The sequence below is a fragment of the Vicugna pacos genome, unplaced genomic scaffold (genome assembly GCF_048564905.1).
Source record: "Vicugna pacos unplaced genomic scaffold, VicPac4 scaffold_20, whole genome shotgun sequence".
In the NCBI taxonomy this organism is placed as follows: domain Eukaryota; kingdom Metazoa; phylum Chordata; class Mammalia; order Artiodactyla; family Camelidae; genus Vicugna; species Vicugna pacos.
The window spans coordinates 85,134,917-85,141,968 of record NW_027328741.1 but is presented as its reverse complement, the minus strand read 5'-3'; positions in this window follow the sequence as shown (position 1 = coordinate 85,141,968).

Sequence of the window (7,052 nt, the reverse complement as noted above, 5' to 3'; positions counted from 1 at the left end):
CATTCTATATTCTGAATTCTATATTCTGCATTCCGTATTCTATATTCTAAATTCTGTGTTCTACATTGTATATTCTAAATTCTATATTCAGTATTCTGTATTCCATATTCTTAATTCTGTGTTCTGCTTTCCATGTTTTCAATTCTGTGTTTTGTATTCTGTTTTCCATATTCTATATTCTGTGTTCTACATTCTATGTTCTGTATTCTCTATTCTGCATTCCGTATTCTATATTCTATATTCTGTGTTCTACATTCTATATTCTAAATTCTATATTCAGTATTCTGTATTCTATATTCTAAATTCTGTGTTCTACATTCTATATTCTAAATTCTATATTCAGATATCGGTGTTCTATATTCTAAATTCTGTGTTCTGCATTCCATGTTCTCAATTATGGGTTCCATATACTCTATTAAATATTCTATATTCTGTGTTATGCATTCTATATTGTGTATTCTGTATTCTGCATTCCGTATTGTATATTCTATATTCTTTGTTCTACATTCTATATTCTAAACTCTATATTCAGTATACTGTATTCTATATTCTAAATTCTGTGTTCTGAATTTCGTGTTCTAAGTTCTGTGTTCTATATTCTCTATTCTATATTCTATATTTTGTGTACTTCATTCTATATTCTACTTTCTATATTCTCCATTCCGTAGTCTATATTCTATATTCTGTGTTATACATTCTATATACTAAATTGTATATTCAGTGTTCTGTATTCTATATTCTAAATTCAGTGTTCTGCATTCCATGTTCTAAATTTCGGGTCCTATATACTCTATTCTATATTCTATATACTGTGTTTTACATTTTATATTCTGTATTATATATTCTGCATTCCGTATTCTATATTCTGTATTCTGGGTTCTACATTGTATATTCTAAATCCTATATTCAGTATTCTGTATTCTATATTCTAAATTCTGTGTTCTACATTCTATATTCTAAATTCTATATTCAGTAATCTGTATTCTATATTCTAAATTTTCTGTTCTGCATTCCATTTTTTAATTCTGGTTTCTATATTCTGTTTTCCATATTCTAAATTCTGTGTTCTATATTCGATATTCTGTATTCAATATTCTGCCTTCCGTATACAACATTCCATATTCTGTGTTCTACATTCCATATTCTAAATTTTATATTCAGTATTCGGTATTATATACTCTAAATTCTGTGTTCTGCATTCCATATTCTAAATTCTGTGTTCTGTATTCTGTTTTCCATATTCTATATTTTGTGTTCTTCATTCTATTTTCTGTATTCTATATTCTATATTCCGTATCCTATATTCTATATTCTGTGTTCTACATTCTATATTCTTAGTTCGATATTCAGAATTCTGTATTCTATATTCTAAATTCTGTGTTATGCATTCCATGTTCTAAATTCTGTATTCTATATTCTCTATTCAATATTCTGTGTTCTACATCCTATATTCTAAATTCTATATTCATTATTCTGTATTCTATATTCTAAATTCTGTGTTCTACATTCTATGTTGTAAATTTTGGTTTCTATATACTCTAATCAATATTCTATATTCTGTGTTCTACATGCTATATTCTGTGTTCTATATTCTGCACCCCGTATTCTATATTCTATATTCTGTGTTCTTCATTCTATATTCTAAATTTTATATTAAGTATTCTGTATTCTGTATTCTAAATTCTGTGTTCTACATTCCATGTTCTAAATTCTGGGTTCTATATTCTCTATTCTATATTCTATATTTTGTGTTCATCATTCTATATTCTATATTCTATATACTATATACTGCATTCCGTATTCTATATTCTATATACTGTGTTCTACATTCAATATTCTAAATTCTATATTCAGTATTTTTTAATCTATATTCTAAATTCTCTGTTCTACATTGTATGTTGTAAACTCTATATTCAGTATTCTGTATTCTATATTCTTAGTTCTGTGTTGTGCATTCCATATTTTCAATTCTTGATTTTGTTTTGTGTTTTCCATATTCTATATTCTGTGTTCTACATTCTCTGTTCTGTATTCTATATTCTGCATTCCGATTGTATATTCTATATTCTGTGTTAGTCATTCAATATTCTAAATACTATATACAGTATTCTGCATTCAATATTCTAAATACTGTGTTCTGCATTCAATGTTCTAAATTCTATATTCTGTATTCTGTATTCTATATTCTAAATTCTGTGTTCTTCAATCCAGTTCTAAATTCTGAGTTCTCTTTTCTGTTTTCCACATTCTATATTCTGTGTTTTGCATTCTATATTCTGTATTGTATATTCTGCATGCTGTATTCCGTGTTCTGTGTTCTACATTCTATATTCCAAATCCTAAATTCAGTATTCTGTATTCTATATTCTAAATTCTGTGTTCTGCATTCCATGTTCTAAATTTTGGATTCTATATCCTCTAATCTATATTCTAAATTCTGTGTTCTATATTGTATATTCATGTTCTATATTCAGTATTCGTTATTCTATATTCTAAATTCTGTGTTCTGCATTCCATGTTCTAAATTTTGGTTTCTATATTCTTTATTCTATATACTATATTCTGAGTTCTACATTCTATATTCTGTATCCTTTATTCTGCATTCCGTATTCTATATTCTATATTCTGTGATCTACATTCTATATTCTAAATTCTGTATTCAGTATTCTGTATTCTATATTCTAAGTTCTGTGTTCTGCATTCCATGTTCTAAATTCTGGGTTCTATATCCCTAACCTATTTTCTATAATCTGTGCTCTACATTGTATATTCTAAATTCTATATTCAGTATTGTGTATTCCATATTCTTAATTCTGTGTTCTGCTTTCCATGTTTTCAATTTTGGGTTTTGTATTCTGTTTTCCATATTCTATATTCTGTGTTCTACATTCTATGTTCTGTATTCTCTATTCTGCATTCCGTATTCTATATTCTATATTCTGTGTTCTACATTCTATATTCTAAATTGTATTTTCAGTATTCCGTTTTCTATATTCTTTATTCTGTGTTCTACATTCTATATTCTAAATTCTATATTCAGTTTTCTGTATTCTATATTCTAAATTCTGTGTTCTGCATTCCATGTTCCAAATTCTATATTCAGTATTCTGTATTCTATATTCTAAATTCTGTGTTCTGCATTCTATGTTCTAAATTCTATATTCAGTATTCTGTATTCTATATTTTAATTCTGTGTTCTGCATTCCAGTTCTAATTTCTGAGTTCTGTATTCTGTTTTCCACATTCTATATTCTGTGTTCTGCATTCTATATTCTGTATTGTATATTCTGCATGCTGTATTCCATTTTCTGTGTTCTACATTCTATATTCCAAATTCTATATTCAGTATTCTGTATTTTATATTCTAAATTCTGTGTTCTGCATTCCATGTTCTAAATTTTGGTTTCTATACACACTATTCTATATTGTAATATCAATGTTGTTTATTGTATATTCATATTCTATATTCAGCTCTCTGTATTCTATTTTTTAAATTCTGTGTTCTGCATTCCATGTTCTAAATTTTGGTTTCTATATTCTGTATTCTATATTCTATATTCTGTGTTCTACATTCTATATTCTAAATTCTATATTCAGTATTCTGTATTCTATATTCTTAAATCTGTGTTCTATTTTCTATATTCTAAATTCTATATTCAGAAATCGGTGTTCTTTATTCTAAATTCTGTGTTCTGCATTCCGTGTTCTAAGTTCTGGTTTCTATATTCACTCTTCTATATTCTATATTTGTGTTCTTCATTCTATATTCTACATACTATATTCTGCATTCCCTATTCTATATTCTATATTCTGTGTTCTACATTCTATATTCTAAAACCTTTATTCAGTATTCTGTATTCTATATTCTAAATTCTATGTTCTGCATTCCATTTCTAAATTCTGGGTTCTATATTCTCTATTCTCTATTCTATATTGTGTGTTCTTCATTCTTTTTTCTAACTGCTATATTCTCCATTTCTTTGTCTATATTCTATATTCTGTGTTATTTATTATATATTCAAAATTCCATATTCGGTATTCTTTATTCTATTTTCTAATTTCTGTGTTCTGCATTCCTGTTTATAAATTCTATATACAGTGTTCTGCATTCTATAATCTTAATTCTGTGTTCTGCATTCTATGTTCTGAATAATATATTCAGTATTCTTTATACTATATTCTAAGTTCTGTGTTCTGCATTCTATATTCTAAATTCTATAGTCAGTATTCTGTATTCTATATTCTAAATTCTGTGTTTTGTATTCCATGTTGTAAATTCTGTGTTCTATATTGTATATTGTATATTCTATATTCTGTGCTGTACATTCTATATTCTAAAGTCTATATTCAGTTTTCTGTATTCTATATTCTAAATTCTGTATATGCATTCCATATTCTAAATTCTATATTCAGTATTCTGTATTCTATTATCTAAATTCTGGGTTCTGCATTCTATGTTCTAAATTCTATATTCAGTATTCTGTATTCTATATTATAAATTCTGTGTTCTGCATTCCATGTTCTAATTTCTGGGTTCTGTATTGTGTTTTCCATATTCTATATTCTGTATCCTATATTCTATATTCTGTATTCTATATTCTGCATTCTGTATTCTATATTCTATATTGTGTGTTCTACGTTCTATATTCCAAATTCTATATTCAGATATCGGTGTTCTATATTCTAAATTCTGTGTTCTGCATTCCATGTTCTCAATTATGGGTTCCATATACTCTATTAAATATTCTATATTCTGTGTTATACATTCTATATTGTGTATTCTCTATTCTGCATTCTGTATTGTATATTCTATATTCTTTGTTCTACATTCTATATTCTAAATTCTATATTCAATATACTGTATTCTATATTCTAAATTCTGTGTTCTGAATTTCGTGTTCTAAGTTTTGTGTTCTATATTCTCTATGCTCTATTCTATATTTTGTGTAATTCATTCTATTTTCTACCTACTATATTCACCATTCCGTAGTCTATATTCTATATTCTGTGTTATACATTCTGTATACTAAATTCTATATTCAGTATTCTGTATTCTATATTCTATATTCAGTGTTCTGCACTCCATGTTCTAAATTCTGTCTTCTATATTCTCTATTCAATATTCTGTGTTCTACATTCTATATTCCAAATCCTATATTCAGGATTCTCTATTCTATATTCTAAATTCTGTGTTCTGCATTCCATGTTCTAAATTTTGGATTCTATATCCTGTAATCTATATTCTAAATTCTGTGTTCTATATTGTATATTCATATTCTATATTCAGTATTCGTTATTCTATATTTTAAATTCTGTGTTCTGCATTCCATGTTCTAAATTTTGGTTCCTATATTCTGTATTCTATATTCTATATTCTGAGTTCTACATTCTATATTCTGAATTCTATATTCTGCATTCCGTATTCTATATTCTAAATTCTGTGTTCTACATTGTATATTCTAAATTCTATATTCAGTATTCTGTATTCCATATTCTTAATTCTGTGTTCTGCTTTCCATGTTTTCAATTCTGTGTTTTGTATTCTGTTTTCCATATTCTATATTCTGTGTTCTACATTCTATGTTCTGTATTCTCTATTCTGCATTCCGTATTCTATATTCTATATTCTGTGTTCTACATTCTATATTCTAAATTCTATATTCAGTATTCTGTATTCTATATTCTAAATTCTGTGTTCTACATTCTATATTCTAAATTCTATATTCAGATATCGGTGTTCTATATTCTAAATTCTGTGTTCTGCATTCCATGTTCTCAATTATGGGTTCCATATACTCTATTAAATATTCTATATTCTGTGTTATGCATTCTATATTGTGTATTCTGTATTCTGCATTCCGTATTGTATATTCTATATTCTTTGTTCTACATTCTATATTCTAAACTCTATATTCAGTATACTCTATTCTATATTCTAAATTCTGTGTTCTGAATTTCGTGTTCTAAGTTCTGTGTTCTATATTCTCTATTCTATATTCTATATTTTGTGTACTTCATTCTATATTCTACTTTCTATATTCTCCATTCCGTAGTCTATATTCTATATTCTGTGTTATACATTCTATATACTAAATTGTATATTCAGTGTTCTGTATTCTATATTCTAAATTCAGTGTTCTGCATTCCATGTTCTAAATTTCGGGTCCTATATACTCTATTCTATATTCTATATACTGTGTTTTACATTTTATATTCTGTATTATATATTCTGCATTCCGTATTCTATATTCTGTATTCTGGGTTCTACATTGTATATTCTAAATCCTATATTCAGTATTCTGTATTCTATATTCTAAATTCTGTGTTCTACATTCTATATTCTAAATTCTATATTCAGTAATCTGTATTCTATATTCTAAATTTTCTGTTCTGCATTCCATTTTTTAATTCTGGATTCTATATTCTGTTTTCCATATTCTAAATTCTGTGTTCTATATTCGATATTCTGTATTCAATATTCTGCCTTCCGTATACAACATTCCATATTCTGTGTTCTACATTCCATATTCTAAATTTTATATTCAGTATTCGGTATTATATACTCTAAATTCTGTGTTCTGCATTCCATATTCTAAATTCTGTGTTCTGTATTCTGTTTTCCATATTCTATATTTTGTGTTCTTCATTCTATTTTCTGTATTCTATATTCTATATTCCGTATCCTATATTCTATATTCTGTGTTCTACATTCTATATTCTTAGTTCGATATTCAGAATTCTGTATTCTATATTCTAAATTCTGTGTTATGCATTCCATGTTCTAAATTCTGTATTCTATATTCTCTATTCAATATTCTGTGTTCTACATCCTATATTCTAAATTCTATATTCATTATTCTGTATTCTATATTCTAAATTCTGTGTTCTACATTCTATGTTGTAAATTTTGGTTTCTATATACTCTAATCAATATTCTATATTCTGTGTTCTACATGCTATATTCTGTGTTCTATATTCTGCACCCCGTATTCTATATTCTACATTCTGTGTTCTTCATTCTATATTCTAAATTTTATATTAAGTATTCTGTA